Source organism: Rhinolophus sinicus, linkage group LG05, assembly GCF_036562045.2.
Source record: "Rhinolophus sinicus isolate RSC01 linkage group LG05, ASM3656204v1, whole genome shotgun sequence".
Taxonomy (NCBI): Eukaryota; Metazoa; Chordata; class Mammalia; order Chiroptera; family Rhinolophidae; genus Rhinolophus; species Rhinolophus sinicus.
In genome coordinates, this window is record NC_133755.1 from 19,916,340 (window position 1) to 19,934,858 (window position 18,519).

Sequence of the window (18,519 nt, forward strand, 5' to 3'; positions counted from 1 at the left end):
CTATGTGTCTCAGATTAAATCGCGTGTCTTGATTTCACCATAAACTGAGACTGAAGGACGGTGTGGGGACAGAGCCCCAGAAAGTAGTTTCCAGGCTCTCGGCCTCACATAGACAGGTGCTTGCTCAGGTAGTTAATGGCCATCAACTGTGATTGGATGGCCATCAGCTGTGGCTTGTTGGCCGTCAGCTGTAACCAGTGAGCCATTGGCCACTAATATAACTGCTATGGCTACGCTAGCAAAAAAATGGGGGTTAGCAAGAAGATGGTGGCTGGGCCTGCAAGCAGCGCAGTGAGGGTTGAGAATTGTGTGTCTCCTGTTTCTTGTTTCTCCAACCCAGCCACCAGCGAGAATATAGTGATATGATTCCCCTACTTATGGCTCTGTGGGTGTTCCTTTTTGGCCTCACCATGTCCTGCGTTCTTACGTGGGGAGCGGGAGCAGAGACCCCGCCGGACGCCCCACATGACAGATGGACTCCAGGCTCAGCAAAGGACTTGTGGCCCGTGACTTGTTTGTGTGGGGCACCCAGGTGTGGACCCCTGTCTGACAGCACTCAAGGACAAACTGTTACACCTGTGCCATCAGATGGTCACTCAGGTGAGAAAAAACAACTAGTATGTGGTACATTGAGCTACAAGTTCCAGGGGGCACTTGGCTCCTCAGGCATCTGTGAGGTTGAAAATGTCTGTGCTATTGTTGCTTCTTTGCACCTGTCACAAGAAAGATCCTGAGCCTCAGTGTTAGAGAGGGGAACTCCCTGATGCCCCAAGGCACAGACCCTAATGAAAATGGCCCAGAATGTTTCACCCTAGCTTACCCAAAGGGCCCAGAGGAAACTATAAATGTATTGGAAAATTGAAAAATACTGAAAAAATTGAAAGTCTGGGTGCCACCACCCAGTCTGGGATGCTAAGTGGCCATTCCCACTCCACCATGGCTACAAAACAGGTTATGGGATGAGGTGATGTGAGGGACAGAATTCCTGACCCTGAGGACATTAACTGGGATTTTCTGGATGGAGAAGCTTAAAGGCAGCAAAGGGCAAGACCTGCCCTAAAGTGTTCCACATAACTACTCAAAAAAGTTTTCAAGTGGAGGAAACAGAAACTGACACAAAGGTCTATGATTTGACCTAATCGGAAATCGAAAATGGACTAAAAGAATTTATCCATTGGGAAGATGACAAGGGAACCAATTGGTTCTTACACCTCTGTAACACTAGTTCAGAGTTAACTTTAACATTTGTTGAGATGTGCCAATTGGCAGGCGTATCTCATGATCCCTTGTAAAAGGTAATCTTTTATTAAGAAACCCACTTAAATCTATTGAAATGATTCATAATCTGTAACTCTGCAGCATTCTAGAGCCATCTCCCTGTCTCTCTTGTCCACTGGGTATTCGTGGCATGGAAAATAGCCCATCCCACTGTCATCATCGTAAATGCTCATGCTTACCTTGGAGGAAGGACAACAGCTGCTAGGGGAAATTGACATGGTCCAATAGGTTTATTATTATTTTGTCGAACATCCCAATGGACCAGAGGCTCTTACTAGCCCCAAGCAGGGGCTTTCGGTGCTGATATAGGCAATTGTTTTTAAGAAGGACACCCCCAAATGAAGAGCATCCTCACCACCCTTCCCACATTAGCCAGGCTGCCTCTATTAAGAAAGCATTAGATGGCCTAGAGTTATTAGTTGCCTCCGAAGAACAAGATAAAACACAAATAAATGTTTGCCTATCAAGGAAATAATCAAAAGAATAAGAATTATAAAGGAGGCAATGGTCCTCACAAGGGACCTCCAGGCAATCAGCCTTCCCAAGACCAAGATCCTCATCAAAAGGCCTGATACTGGAGACTCCAAAATCTGGGTTTCCCAAATCATTTCATCTTAAACACAAGCCCTGAAGAGTTACGGGCTTTATTACAGCAGACTATGGGGAAGCAACAAGTCCCCCCAAATGCCAGTCAACAATAGATATATAGCAAGTTGCTTCTAGACCTCTGTGACTCCCATGGCCTTGCCACCCAAGGGCCCACCACCCAACATCCTAATCTTAGGCAGTGGTAACCACCACAAGCCTGTTAGAGACTCAGCATCTCCCCTGGGTACCAGCCACCACCTGGGAACAATGACCCTATCTCTCTCTAGTGGTTCACTGGTCTCCCCACAACTGGCAAATCTTCATGGCCTTTAACAATATTGGGCTCACATTGCAGTTATATCTCGGATCCCACAAAATTTAAACAAGATACCCCCTATGCTCTTAGGAGAATGAGAAGACATAAAATATAGGGCAACTAGGTATGCCTCACCTTAACCATCAGCACTATTATCTTAACTAAATTCCCCATGGTAAGAGCATTCATTGCCCTAAAATATCCCCTTGATTGGGTGCATGGACACCCTGACTGAACGACTGAAAAATCTGAATAAAATTAAGTCTTCAGCACTTAGTTAGGTTTTGCCAAATGGGATTCCACAGACAGTCTTCACGCCCTCCTTCCACCAGGTTAAAATAGTTAATATAGCCCAATCTGTTCTGAAACAAGAACCTGCGGGAATTAAGAGCCCTTATACAAGACTTATGGAAGGAAGAGGCCATTGCTCCTACTGTCTCCCTCTTTAATGACCCAAGTTGGCCAGTGTTTAAACCTGAAGAAAATAAGTGATACCTAACAGTGGTTTACTGTAACTCTAATACCATGATATCCTCATTACCGATTCTATTCAATCAGCAATCGGAAAGTGTTTTGATGTTATAGATTTGGCTAATATAGTCTTTTCAGTGCCTACTTTGACAGAATCTCAGTTGAAATTTGCCCTCCCTCACCTTTCAATGAACATGATATTTGCTTCCCATGGGCTATTTCAGCAGCCCTGCCATCACACTCAGTCTTTTCAGGCAAGATCTTAACTGCATTCAATTTTCTCCAGAAACACAAGTATGACATCACACTGATGACACCCTTCTCTGAGGAGATTCAAAGGATACAGTCACACAGAATATATAAACATTTGTCATAGAATGTTTCCAGTTAGGGCTGAGCCATTGTTCCCCATAAGATTCAAGGCTCTACCACTTCAATAACATTTCTGGGCATTATTTGATGAAGACATCACCATCTCACCTTACCCCGTTTGTGGTTTAAAATTTTTTTTTAAAAACCCAGGAAATTTCTTGCCTCTCAGATATTTAAAATATAAATCAAAGTCACACATATCTCTGCACATACTAAAGCCACAATACAAGTCCTGGCCAAAACATTCCTCATCACCTTCAAAGTTCCAGACATTATTGACAGTTACCAAGGCACTCATTTCACTTTCAAAATACATAATGGAGAGCTTTTGAGGGTTTTAAGCAGGAAGTATATGATTGAATTTGTCTTAAAAGATTGCTACACAAGAATAAGGCAGACATGGCCTTTGCCTGCCATGAGCTCATAATTCCAAAGGGAAATGGTGAAGTCAATAGTAAATGAATGTACTGATAAAAATGAGCACAGAGTGCTGAGGGAACCCAGAGGGAAACACCTACACTGAAAACTGGAATGAATAAAAGTTAGTCATGTTTAGGAGGGAAAAGATAAAACGGTTTCAGACATGCAAAAGAGAACATGACTTATTCCAAGAACAGAAAAATGTTCACCGTGGATGAGAACAGAATGCTAGAAAGATGTAAGTCATGAAAACAGGTATCTCTCAAGGTATTTCAAATAGATGAAATTTAATAGAGGGAATTTTTTATAACTGTAATGGAAGAGTTGGGAAGATAAACAAAGGATAGAGAAGCACCTCAGAGATCAGTGACAGCAGGAAGTCAGAGGAGTGGGGGGACTGTAGCCCAGAGCTGTAGCCACAAGGAGACAGAGGACATGTAGCCACTTCTGGAGATACCACCTGAGACAGAGTGGTGGGGGAGTAGAAATACCCACCCACCCTTCATCTCCCACCAGTGTCTTCAGTGGGCCAATCGTAGGTGTAATCCAGCCAATATACAGGAACCCCGGAACGCATTCTTTCAGTCCCACTGCCACACAAACCAGAGGAGGGAGAAGGAATGGATCAGTGGGCAAACAGGAAAATGACTAATACAGGGAAGGATGCTTGGGAAAGATAACACAGAAAGAAGGCTGTCTTAGGATCACTTAGGGTCTTTTCAGCGCTTTATCTTCAATACAATGGGGAGCTTTTGAAGGGTTTTAAGCAGGAAGTGTATGAGTGAGTTTATCTGAAAAGATTACGAAATCTTTTAATAATTTTTTTTAACTTTAGTACCAAGCATAAAAAAAATTGAGGTTTCATTATGGCAGATATGGTCATAAAATGTCTGAAATTATCATTTCCCCACTTAAAAGCGACACTGATAACTTGTAGTGTATCTAGGGACTGGAAACAAGAATAATGAGGCATCTGGGAACCTTGTCATCAAAAGAACCAGTCTGAGGGGATTGTCATATTTCTCCTGGAGAAAGAGATCTGAGGAAAGACATGACAGCTGTCATATTACATGAAGAGCACTCATGCAGAAGGAGGTGTAGGTTTCTCCCTCGACATTTCGGAAGGAAGTGTGAGGAGTAGAGTAAGAGGGAATGATGGGAAAGCTGATTTTATTTCAATTTTGAAGAAAGAATTTTCCAACAATTAGAACTTTCTAACAATGAGATGGACCCCTTCTGAAATGTCAAATTCCCTCACAAGATAGCAAACTTCCAGTGAGGAAAAGTGATCAGATGGAATCTTGTATTCGTTGGGGCCAGGTTATGGGGTACTAGTTCTAACACCACAAAATTCAGTAGCTTAATATGGCAAACATTTTGCTTCTCACACTACCCATCCCGTGTGGGGCAGGAGGGATCTCTGCTCACTGTGGTTACTCAGCGAGCCGGTGATGGGCACATAAACATCCATGGGGAGGGAAAAGTCCTCTTAGAGCCTCTGTTCATAGATGACATGATCCTACCTCCTCCTCTGTCATTAGCCAGAGCATGTCACACCAGCACAACTGCATAAAAGAAAGCAGAAATACTTAGAGAAATGCACTGATGACAATCATAAACCTCAATGTCTTGATTATACTTGTCCTGCCTACTCTGCAGGCTGGTTGAAAGGATAAAAGCTGTGCGTGTAAGTTCTTCATGGTGATAACATGCTATGGAAATGAGTGGCATGCTGGTGAGGTTCTGCAGCTTGCTCGCTTGCCCCCCCCCCCCCCCAGGATCTCCCCCCATGCCTGGTGCAGAGCCAAGGATCACCAAAGGTTTGCTGAAAGACTGTATGGATTAACGGACATCTTGAGTTGACTTCTTCCTGGGGAAATGAAACTTGAGTCTAGATGCACTAAGGAAAAGGTGACAAGTCCACTACCATGTATTGGGATATTGAAAAACAGACGCCTGTGTGTAGATGGAAGATGAATTAAATGGCTTCAAAAATTCTTTTTAATGACAACAACAAAAATGCTAACTGCACAGCTACCCCTGGAGACAGAAAAAAATCCATGGTTATCCCAAAATGAGGTCCTGGTTTTTGTGCCTTGTGAAAGAGATTTTATTCAGAACGCTCAGAAAGAGATTTTCTGAACCCCTCCTCCACCTTCTCTGAACGTTGTGGCTTTGCTTTATTACCATGATGGCATGAAGCACTATCTAAGCTTTATTTATTGTGTCCCCATTAGTGTAGTAACAACATGAAGCAAGCACATTGCTTAGTCCTTGCTGGAAACCCCCGTTCAACAGAGCGCTGGCCATATGTAGACATCTAATATCTGCTGACTGATGTGAGGCCCAATAAGAAATGATGCTTAGAAAAGCAAATCAAAAGCCAGGGCTTCCGACTTAGGGCAACATACAGCATAGACGCTTCTCGAGCCTCTTTGACTGTGAAACAGAGCCTCCAACCTCGGGACACCAAAAAGTGTCGTGGGCAAGGAAGCTTCACTCTCAAGTCCAGCCATTTCACCTGCCAAAGTGAAAGAGGAACCTCACTGGTAAACATAACCTCTTTGAGGAAAGAACCTTGTTCCTCACAATAGCAGTTTTCTGCCGAGGTGGCATTTTTCCCGACACATTATGCAAAAGCCAGTTGGAGAAGATGCTGAGGACTGTTATTTCCTAATTTGATTCTGCCATTTCCAGTAATGGAAAGCTGCACTCCAGCCATCCATCTTAGTAAGTGACAGATACATTTCATTAAAACTTCCTTAAATAATTTTTTGTGGTTTTAGAAGGAGGGAAAAACAAGAAAGAGTGCTGTTTTGTGCTCTCATGCATGTCAACATTTTGAGAGCCATTAGAATGAAGCCAGATCTCATCTTAGGTTGAGAATTAAGTGGTCAACTGATGCCTGCATTTCTCACATGCAGTTGCCCATTGGACAAAAGGCAGGAAAGGCTGTTAAACTGGGTTATCGAATGAGTAATAACAGTAATTAGACATGATTTGACAATTCATATTGCACTGTCTGTCCCTAAACACATTGCAGAATAGAGATAGGTAATTCTGTAAATTGACTCTTCTCAACTTTGCAGCTCTCTCCAGGTAAACACGTATATAAAAAATCCAGAATAGTGAAAATAGTATTACATTTGATTCAAGGTATTTCAATTCTAGTCTTGTTTCTACTGCTTCAGAGTTCCATGACCTTGACCAAGTCAACAAATTAATTTCTCTGTGTCTCTATCTCCTCCTTTGTATGGTGAAGATATAATACTTGTTGAAACAGCCTCACAAGATTATTATGAGATTTAAATGAGACAATATAGAAAAATAAACTTGTTAACCCATGAAGAAACTTTCACCAAAAAAACACCTTCATGAGAATAGGGCTGGCTCTCTCTCTCTCTCTCTCTCTCTCTCTCTTCCACTCCCTTATCCCCAGTGCTTAGAACAATACCTGGCACACAGGAGGTAGTCAATAAATATTATTGGATTAATGAGTGTGACAGTTAATTGTGTCACCTTGACTATGCCACTGGGAGCCCAGATATTAGGTTCAACATTATTCTGGGTGTATCTGTGAGGGTGTTTTTGGGTGAGATTAACACTGAAATGATAGACTGAGTAAAACATTGCCCTCCCCAATGTAGGTGGGCCTCATCCAATCAGTTGAAGACCTGAATAGACCAAAAAGATTGAATATGAGGGAACTTCGCCTGCCTGATGGCTTGAGTGGAGACACTGCTTTTCTCCTGCCCTCAGACTGGAACTCATACCATCAGCTCTCCTGGTTGTCAGGTCTTCAGACTTGGACTGGAACTTATACCACTGTCTGTCATGGGTCTTTAGTTTGCTGAATGCAGACCCTGGGAATTCTCAGCCTCAACAACTGTGTTAGCCAATTCCTTCTAATAAATGTATTGAGCTAGATATAGATATATAGATACAGATACAGATATCTAACTATAGATAGTTCTATCTCCATTTCTATCTCTATATACATCCTATTGGTTCTGTTTCTCTGGAGAAATACAATTAGTATTTCTCACTAAAATACAATTAGTAAAGCACAATAAAATGGACAGTGTTATTAATAATGAGCCCCTAAGGAAGAGGAATGTGACAAGAAAGTTCAATTATAAGTCAAGACATATCATTTGATATGTGAAGTCCCAGGCAGGACCCTTCGAGGATGTGTAGTTATGTGAGTACTACCGTGCTCCTCTCTTCTGAGGTTCCATTATACACTTAGCAGTGAACACACATTATCTCATGTAACCCTCACAAGGCTATTATTCCTACCTGCATAGGAGGCTCAGGAAGCGCAAGTAACTTGCCCAATGTCAGCGCTGGTGATGGAGTAGTGGGACCAGACCTGAATTCCTAACCACGTGCCCCTGCCTCTCAGCTTCCAACTCTGATGGCAATATTACTGCTGCATCACTTAGCATTCATTGTTATGAATATTTATAAACTCCAACTCAAACTGACTTAAACATGAAGGGCATGTACTGATTCGTACAGAAAAGCATACTGTAGCGCTGTCTTCAGTGCCGTTTGATTCAGCCTTTTGTTCCGTTTCCCTGGTTCTGCCCTTAGCCTTGTACTTGCTTCATCTCTGACTGAAGCAAAGTGGTTCCAGGGATGCCAACCCAGCATTCATGCTCGACATCACCCAGAGAAAAGAGAGAGACATGAACCTCCTCTTCTCCAGCACTTGGAACAGACTAATAAGCTTTTCTCTGATTTGGACCAACCTGAAAAAACCAGAGTGGCCAAGGTATGTCCATATGCTGATTAGCTGAGGCTGGGTGATCACCTGGCCCTAGAACAATACGAAGGAACAAGAGATTACACTGATTGGCCGAGGTTGAGGTAATCCTGACCTCAGCCACAGAAAGGAAACTGTGCACTATTAGAAAGAGGACAGGGCAGGAGCGGATGCGAGGTGAGCAACCAGCAGACGGCCACTGAAACATCCAAACCACTCTCCCCCACCCCCTCCATGTGTCAAGACACTTTTTTGAGTAGTAAAAACTAGTCTGTACTTTCTCATTCCTCTGAGCCAGCTGTGGCCTGGACAGTTCCTATCCTTCCTCCCTTCTAGTCACTTAATAGTCCAGCAAACATGCAGTAAGCACCTTACTCTGTACAAGCACCAGTGGATTGCAAGACAAATAAGATATGATTCGCATTTTTCCGACTTGGGCCTGGCAGAATGGGGGGCAAGAAGAAGGGCTACTGTGCCACTCATAAGGCAGTGACCAGAGAACACACCGTCACCCTTCACAAGCACATCCATGGAGTGGGTTTCAAGAAGCGTGCCCCAAATAGATGCGGAAATGTGCCATGAAGGACATGGGAACTCCCCATGTACATGCTGACACCAGACTCAACAGAGCTTCTGGGCCAAAGGAAGAGGCACGTAGCATATGGCATCTGGCTGCGGTTGTCCAGAGAACGTCGTGAAGGTAAAGATGCACCAAACAAGCTCCACACAGTGGTTACCTACATACCTGTCACCACTTTCCAAAATCTACAAACAGTTAATGTGGATGAGAACTAACTGCTGATTGTCGAGTAAAGTTATAAAAACAAGATAGGATTCTTGTCCTCAGAGGACTTGCAGTCCGGGTACAACTGGAAACTGACCAGGAAGAGTCCAGAGGAGAAGAGGAGGAAATAGCTGAGAGGAGATGGATGGGATGGATGAGTGTGCAATGGACAGTTGGAGTGTTACAAACCTCAACCCCTTCTTCTGTAGTAGAATCAACCTGAAGAGTTAACTTTCCTTCAGAGCTCATTTGATCATTTTCACTGCTTTCTTTTGGGTCAGTTCCTCATCTCTTTTCTCAGACTTTGAGCCCCAGGGCCTAAGTAGTGCCTCCAAATCTGGGAGTCTTCTAATTCACATCCCACCCCCTTCTCCCCTTAGTACTGTTTGGATTGTTTTTCAATCTCCTTAATTGTAGACGTTGGGGAGGGGATGCCTTTAAATACTCTTATTGGTAGCCCGACCCGAGCATAACCATTGTTCAGTACATGAGCATTAACAATAGTAACTATGCTGATAAAGGATTTCAATCCCTGAAGCTATTCATCAAACGCTTTTTGACCAATTCTAGATTCATTTCATCCTGAAATATTTACAGTTTTCAATTGTTGGCAAGTTGCTCTGTTTCCTTATTTTCTACTCACTGGTACAATATTAGAGGCTGAACCTCTTCTTTTTCCTTAAGGAAGAACGGGGCCATGAGCCAAGGAACGTGGGCAGACTTGAGAAGCTAGAGAAAGACAAGCAAATAGAGTCTCGAGTTTCCCCTGGTGCCTCCAGAAGGAACGCAACCCTGCGGACACCTTGATTATAGCCTGAGACCCATTTTGGATTTCTGACTTCCGGAACTCAAGATAATAAATCACTGTTGTTTTGAGACACTAAGTTTTTGACAATTTGTTACAGCAGCCATAGGGAACTAATACAGGAATTCAATTCATTTGTTTTTTGTAATTTAGAAAACCAGTCTTTCTGACTATCTTGCACTTCTTTGCAAGTCAGCCTCTTTTCTTTTATAAATGTTTTTGTCTCTGAGTCTTCCTTGACAGCCATCATGTAAGAATTAATGTTCTACCAATGAAATGGTAGCCAGAATAGATATATATTCCAGATATCTACTGCTATTAAGCTCTATAGTCCAGTTATTTATTAGAAATTATCCTGCCATTTATTGGTAGAAAACAAGCCTTTTTTATGCTCGTGGAGTCAGGGGTCAGGGGTTCAGACAGGGCACAGTGGGGAGGTTTGCCTCTGCTCATATCTGGTGCCAGGAAGACTAGAAGGCTGACGGTGTCCTGACAGCTGAGGAGGAGAATTATCTGAAGGTCATATACTCACATATCTAGTAGCTGATGCTGTCATCTGGGACGTTAGCTGCCACTGTTCACTGAAACGTCATCATGATACATCCCTGTAGCTGGGACTTCCTTACAGCATGGTCAATTTTCCAGAATGTCATACAGCTGGAATCACACAATGCATAGCCTTTTCAGACTGGCTTCTTTAAATATGCATTTGGAATCATACAATGCATGACCTTTCAGACTGGCTTCTTTAGCTAAGCAATATGCATTTAAGTTTCTTCCATGTCTTTTCATGGCTTGATAGCTCATTTCTTTTTATCACCAAATAATATTCCATTGTCTGGATGTACCACAATTTGTTTATCCATTGACTTTTTAAGGACATCTTCAGTGTTTCCAGTTTGGGGAAGTTATGAATAACATTCATGTACAGGTTTTCATGTGGACCTAAGATTCAAATCATTTGGGTAAATACCTCAGAGCACAATTACTGCCTCGTATGGCAAGACTATGTTTAGCTTTGTAAGAAACTAATAAATTGTCTTCCAACGTGACTGTGACATTCTGCATTCCGACCAGCAATACCCATAGCTCATTGTTGTTTTAATTTGTAATCCCCTAAACACATAACGTCGAGTGTCTTTTTGTATATTTACTTGCCATATGTATACATTCTTTTGTGAAGTGTTTGTTCAAATGTTTTGCCCATTTTTTAATTGGTTGTTTGTTTTCTTATTGCTGAGTTTAAAGAGTTCTTTGTATATTTTGGATACAGATCCGTTATAAGATAGGTGTTTTACTAGTCTAGCTTGTCTTTTTATTCTCTTAACAGTGTCTTTCACAAGGCAGAAGTTTTACATTTTAGTGAGGTTCGATTTACCCATTTTTTTCTTTCATGGATTGTACTTTTAGTGTTGTGTCTAAAAACTCATCACCAAACTCAAGGTCACCTAGATTTTCTCCTATGTTAACTTCTAGAAGTTTTATAGTTCTTGCATTTTATATTTAGGTCTATGATCCATTTTGAATGAATTTTTCTGTAAGGTGTAAGATCAGTTCTAGATTCAATTTTTTTTTAAATTTTTTTTTTGCATGTGGATGTCCTGTTGTTCCAACATCATTTGTTGAAAAGACAATTCTTTCTCTGTAGAACTGCCTTTGCTCTTTTGTCCAAGATCAGTTGACTATATTTGTGTGGGTCTACTTCTGGACTCTATTCTATTTCATCAACACCACAGTCTTGATTACTTTACCTAAAACTGGTAGTACTAGTTTTCTGACTTTGATCTTCTTCAGTATTGTTTTGCCTATTCTGAGTCTTTTGCGTCTCCATATAAACTTTAGAATCAGTTTGTCAACATCCGTAAAATAACTTACTGGGAGTTTTATTTGGACTGCATTGAGCCTACAGATCAAGTTGGGGAGAACTGATTTCTTAACAATATTGAGTCATTTTTAGAAAACACAATCTGCTACACTTCATGAGGCTAGAGATGTTTGCCTATTTTGTGTACTGTTGTATCCCCAGAACCTAGAAGAGCATTTAGCACTCAACAGGTGCTCAAAAAATATTTTTATTGCATAAATAAATGAGTCTTCCCAATCAAGTGTTCAACCACGCACCCTACATCTTCTAAGTCATTACTCGGCCCCAGGCTCCAGGCCAAACTTCTGCGTGTAGGGTTGGGGGTGGGGAGGCATTCGTATATTAATTTAGACTTCTCTGGGACCCTTTAGTGGAACCTGGAGCCTGAGGCTAAAACCAACTCCTTCCATTAAGGAGCAAAGCACGAGGTAGCTGTCATATGTATTCATACCCAGCCAGCATCTCCTTAATGGCCTCATCAGATGGGTGTAGGTCTCTTCCTCTCCCTGCCATTACATCTTCTATTTTAAGATCCCGTGTGCCCAGAGCTGGAAAGACTGCCACTAAAATCATCCATGGATGTCTGTTCTCCACCCAAAATGACCCTTGGGAAACAGAGAGTTCTCTTACTAGAGACTCTGATAATATCAGTCTCTGATATTTCTCTATCCTGGAAAGAGGTTAAATTTTGATTGTTTTTAAAAATAATATCAGAGATAGGGCCTTAAATTTCTCCTTCTGTGAGTCTAAAATGTCTTTTGATTCTCTTGGGAATTTCAGAGAAATTAATATTGTCAATATAATCTAACAAAGCTACACTTGGGTTTTCTTCCTTCTAAACATTATATAAGCTACTTTGTACCAACCCAGATGTTTAAAACCTTCTATAATATAATACTCTTCAAACTCAGTTTTATCAGTTGTACATGGTAGTCCCCAAATCAGCTGTGCCTTCTGCAAGTTCACACTCATCTCTGCCCACCAGTTTTCCAATAGGGAAACAGCCATTTTCTCAAGACCAACTGGTCCCACTGCTAGGGTGGTCATCAGTCTGTGGACAGATATGTTCTGCGCTGAGATTCTTAACAGTCCTAGATGAGGTCCCCATGTGCAGCATGTATAACTTTTATTCTACAACACGGAACATAAGACATTTCACATTATTTTTATCTCTTGAAATAAAATGTATTCTTTCCTGAGTCCCCATTCCACTGAGATGGTGGCAAAGAGAATTTCAGTCACTCTTGGAGGGTACTTTCCTCACTCAGGGTTGGCAAAGTTCCCAGGGCCCCGCAATAGAGTATGTCATTCAGGAATGGCTCTCTGGTCCATGGCCGGTCCCTAATATGGTCATTGTACAAGCCCAAAAATCCAACAAAGGGGAGCATCTCCTCTGTCCTGGGCTCATAGCCAAGCCTGAATGTCCAAGATGCCAAGTCTAGTCTCCTTGGGGCACCCAAAGAGTCATTCTCTCCTGAGATCCTTCCACTCCCTGCAGTACCTGCAGGGAACAGGCATTGGTGCCTACTACCCTAAACCTGAAGACTTTTCTTTCTGCCCAGGTCTTAGGGAATGTTCTAAAATCTTCTTTTTCTTATGGCAGCCTCAACTTCTTGAGCCTCTCAGATGCCACACACTTGCCTCTACCTTCTTCCCTTCTCTTGCATATTCCCCTTTGGAGCATAGACTCTGGCAAACAATAGCCAGAAGAGCCATTGTTTCCTGGGGTAGCTGGGAACTTCTGCTTCCTGCAGAAGCTCCTGGGGTGAGGAAACAGAGGCCTTGGTGGGTGTGGAAAATGCCACCTCCATAGCATTCACAAAGCCCAGGTGCTATTTTAGTAAATCATGCTGCCACTGTTAAATTAGCATAATTATAGGAAAGAATCTCTTCTCTAAATGTTCTTATCACCTGTACATTCCAAAGTACATTTGGAAAAGCCCTCTGAATCATTAATTTCTTCATTGTTGCAGGTATTGGATGAAAGGGATTCTAAGGTCCTTCCATGATTCTAAAAATGTAAAATTCACAGGGTCTTCTACCTCTGAGAAGCTTACCTTGTGTCACCTGGTATGAATGAGATGCCCCTTCTCTGTGCAGCTCTGGCACCCTGCTGTGTCCTTCCTGACAGCACTTAGCTTATTGTATCCAATTGCCTACATTCTAGGCTAGTCAAGGAGGTGGGGGGCGACAGGCTCCATGCTTGTCTTGTTTCCTGCTGTATCCCCAGCACCTGGTACATCTCATGGCAGGTGGTTAATAAATATTAGCTGAATTCATAAATTTATATAATCTAGGTGGCCAGAGGCCTCTGTCGCACAATCAGCCACCCCTCCCTGTGTGGTACCGTGTTTCCCTGAAAATAAGACCTAGCCATACAAACAGCTCTAATGCATCTTTTGGAGCAAAAAATAATATAAGACCCGGTATTATATTATATTATATTATATTATATTATATTATATATTATGCCATATCATATTATAGACCCAGTCTTATATTATAATAAAATAAGACTGGATCTTATATTAATTTTTGCTCCAAAAGGCACATTAGAGCTGATTGTCCGGCTCGGTCTTATTTTCGGGGAAACACGGGAGAAGAAGAAAAGCATCACAGTGGTCAATCCAGCCGCATCTCTCACATCACATACCCCAATGAATATGGGAAGTAAACCAAATGCAAGACAGCAAGCCTGGATTTTGTATCTATTTCTGAAAATAAAAGTATCTTCCTACATTGTTTTGCAGATAAATTTGCTAATGCTAGGGAAATAGCCAGCCATCTTTAGGGGAGAGGCAACCACCTTTACCATTGATTCATACATATTTATGGGCATCTGGGTTGGGGCTATTGCTGTGTGTGTGCTCAGATTGTCAGTGAGGCTTTTAGCCATTTGGAAAGCACAATAAACTCCTCTCCTTTCCCATCTGCACAAGCCCATGCTGCAGTCATTCCCCTCTGCAAGCCCTACCTGCTGTCATGAGCTTTCTCCTCCTGGGGATTGGAGGAAATGAGCAAATCAACCCTGAGCACCCTTCAGGTGGCTCTGTGACCTTGCATTCTTCCCAGTGACCTTTCTCATGTTGCTCTTTGCATGGGCAATTTCAGCCATTACATTAGCAACACACAATTACACCTTCAAGGTAGATTCAAGTTCAGGCTCTGCCAGGATATAAATACCTTAATGAGGTGACAGCCATGCAAAACTTCTGAGCAGTGTAAATCAGGGCTCTGATAGATTGCAAAGACATGTTGGCAGGTTCGTGCCCCAGCACAAAGAAAGGAAAAAGAAAGCAAGGAGGCGAGAGGGAGAGAGGGAAAAAGGAAAGGGACCTTTCTATGATATTGCTGGTGGCAGTATGCAGCACAGTGTTGTTAAAAATGATTTCTAATGTTTGCATCCAATACTGGTACCCTCATCCCTACTGCTTTGATTCCTCTGCTGGTTAAAATTCCTGCTGGCACACCCAGGGCTCGGCACGTGTGTTCGGCAAGCACTCCCGGGTGACAGAGCATGCTTCGGCTCTAGGTTTTCCTTGCCTCTGTCAGTAACCTCTAGATACCCCTGGGCCCATGGAGTGGAGAGTAGCATAGGTTTTCTACTGCACAGACTACTACCTTCTGTCAGGAGTCTAAGAGAATGTAAATCTCTCATCCAGAGGCAGAGTAGTTGGAGGCTACTAACCAGCCTCCAACACCAAGGAAAGGGGTCTCCAGTGCTGGTGTTTTGGCTACGAGGTGATAGGTGGAGCCTCTCATCCCTGAACCTACTCACACAAACTCAGTTCTAGGCTGATTGCAGAACAAAAGGGCTGTTACTCAAAATGGCCCTGGCCACTCCCTCAAGCCCAAATATATGCCAGATCCTGAGAGAGCAGTGAGAGGTAGACTACAAGTTCAGAGGTCAAAGTGAAAGGAAATACCAAGTCCTGGATCAGTGGAGAGGCAGTCATCCTGTCGTTGTCCCCTTAGAGTGCCATTTCCTTCCTTTGAGGGCTCAGTGGCCACTCTGAGAGCAGATATTTGCCTGTCTCACAGGCACAACTGTCTAAAACGATACCGACATTGATGGGCCTGGCTACTCCTCTCACAACAATCCCATCTTTTCCCATGAGCTTCACCGTGCTTGTTCCCATGATCTAGAATGAGCGTCATCTTTTCCCAATTTACCCCGGGAACGGGAGGAGTTCAGTGCAATGCTGTCCCGTGGAAATATAATGTGACCTACATACACAATTTTAAATGTTCTAGTAGCTGCATTTTAGAAAACGTAAACACCGGCAAATTAATTTTAATACTTTATTTAAGCCAACATATTCAAAATATCATTTCAACATGTAAGTTATATAAAAAATGATTGAGGTCTTTTATATTGTTTTTTTCATAGCAAGGGCTTTGCAATTTTACATTTACAGCACCTCTCAATTTGGACTAGCCACATTGCGGTTGTTCAATAGACACATGCGCCTAGTAGCTATACTACCACTATATTGCATAGCATAGTCTTGGTGGGATTACCAAAGAGTCACACTCTTTTGTGTCCCCCAGTCATTCTAGAGATGCCTGCTTCAAGGTCACAAGTGACTAGCAAAGAAAGGGCTCTGGGGAAACCAGAGGCATAAAGCACAGCAAACCACAAAAGCCAAAAAGAGCAAGTAAGGGCGAGTCAGTCAGACCCCAGGCAGGAGGGAAAACTCGCACTCCAGCAGAGGTGCGCTTCTGCTCCCTAAGGGAAAAAGGTATCCTGGACTCCTGTGTGCTTTGAAAGCTGGTCCCCAAGGCCAAAAATGGTTGGGTCCTGGTTGCAAAACGATTTGATGAGAGTTATTTGCAGATTAATTATTTGGCCTAAAGATCAATAACCCACCTAGTCTTAAAAAAAATGCCCACATATAAAACTTGAGCGATTTCATTTTAAAAATCTGGTTTTCCAGCTTCTTTTGAAAAATCAGGAGATTTGGAAAAACTGAACCCTCAATACTGTATGTCAACAAGCTGCCTGAGCCAATACTGCCAACCTTAGGTGGGGCTCCTGTCCTCCCATCACTGCAGCTCCAGTAGGCCCTTTTGCCACCTTAGTCCCTCTGTTATTGCTGAAAATCTGAAAGCCTCTCTCTCTCTCTCTCTCTCTCTCTCTCTCTCTCTCAATGCACCAGCCATTCCAGCAACGAAACTGCAGTGCTCTGTGTCAAGCCCCCATCACACAGACAGAAAAAATTGAGCCCAAGATACTCTTCCCTTTTTCCAAATGAAAAAGAAGAAAGGAGCCTGTGACCCTCACAGAGGGGACAGAAGAGTATTATATCAAAACCACAGGGCCACAATGACCACTAGGTCCCTCCAGCATCCCATTTACCTACCGTGTTTCCCCGAAAATAAGACCTAGCCAGACAATCAGCTCTAATGCATCTTTTGGAGCAAAACTTAATATAAGACCTGGTCTTATTTTACTATTATATAAAGCCAGGTCTTTAAAATAAACATAATAATATAATATAATACCAGGTCTTATATTAATTTTTGCTCCAAAAGATGCATTAGAGCTGATTGTCCGGCTAGGTCTTATTTTTGGGGAAACAGGGTAGCAAAACCCAGACGCTATTGACAGCACCTGAGAACAGAGTGAATGAATTTCCCCCCTTCAAAAGCCCCCACCTCATCTTCGCTTCTGTACCCCAAGGGTCCCAGTATAGGCATCTAGGCCTGCACTGTACTACTCTGTCTCACTTATTTGCATATCTCTTTCCCTTTACTAATGTGTTAGCTCCTTGAGACCAGGGCTTATTTATCTCATTTATCTTTGCATCCTTTGCATCTCTGACACCTGAAATAGAGTTGCTCTTTGAAGACAGAGAGTAATAGAAAGAAATAAGCGTTAGGTAACAAATACAACAAACTTCAAGTTGGTCAGTCCTAGAATTGCAACCTGGCTGCCTTTTGTTTTTATTAGCTCTATGACCTTGGACAAATAAAAATTTTTCTAAGCTTCAGTTTCCCTGCACCTGAGGAAGCTCAGACTTGTGCTTACTAGACAAAAGCTACTAGACAATATGCTACTTTAAATATGTTCAAAAAATTAAAAGACTGTGTCTAAAGAACTAATAAGAGTATGAGAATGAAGTGATACAAAAAATAAATACATACATACATACGTACATACACCTCATTTTTTTTAAAGGACCAAATAGACTTTCTGGAGACAAAAAGTACAATATTTCAAATGAAAATATTCACTGGAGGGGCCCAACAGCAGATTTGAGCAGGCAGAGGAAAAATTCGTGAATGTGAAAATAGTTCTGAATTTCACTGAAGAATTAGTGAACAAAACAGAGAATTTGTTGCTAGCCAACCTGCCTGAAATACTAATGGGAGCCCTTCAAGCTGAAATGGAAAGACAGTAGAGTGTAACTCAAATACACAAGAGGAAATGAAGAACATTGGTAAAAGAAACTACATAGGTAAATATGACAGAAAACCTAAATGTGTTTTGTTTGTAACTCTTGTTTTCTCATATCTGATTTAACAGACAATTACATAAAACAATACCTATACATCTGTGTTGCTGGGCATGCAATATACAAAGATTCAGTTTGTATGACAATATAGCACAAAGGAGGGAGATGGGAACGGAGATAAACAGGAGCAAAGATTTCATATATAATTGAAATGAAGTTGGCATTAATCTAAAATAGATTGTTATAAATTAATATGCCAATAATAATCCCCAGGGTGTCCACTAAGAAAATAACTAGAAAAAGAAAAGAAAAGAAATGATAAAGAAATTAAAATGGTGTATTAGAAAATTGTTATTTAACAAAGAAGTAGTAATGGAAGAATAGAGGAACAAAAA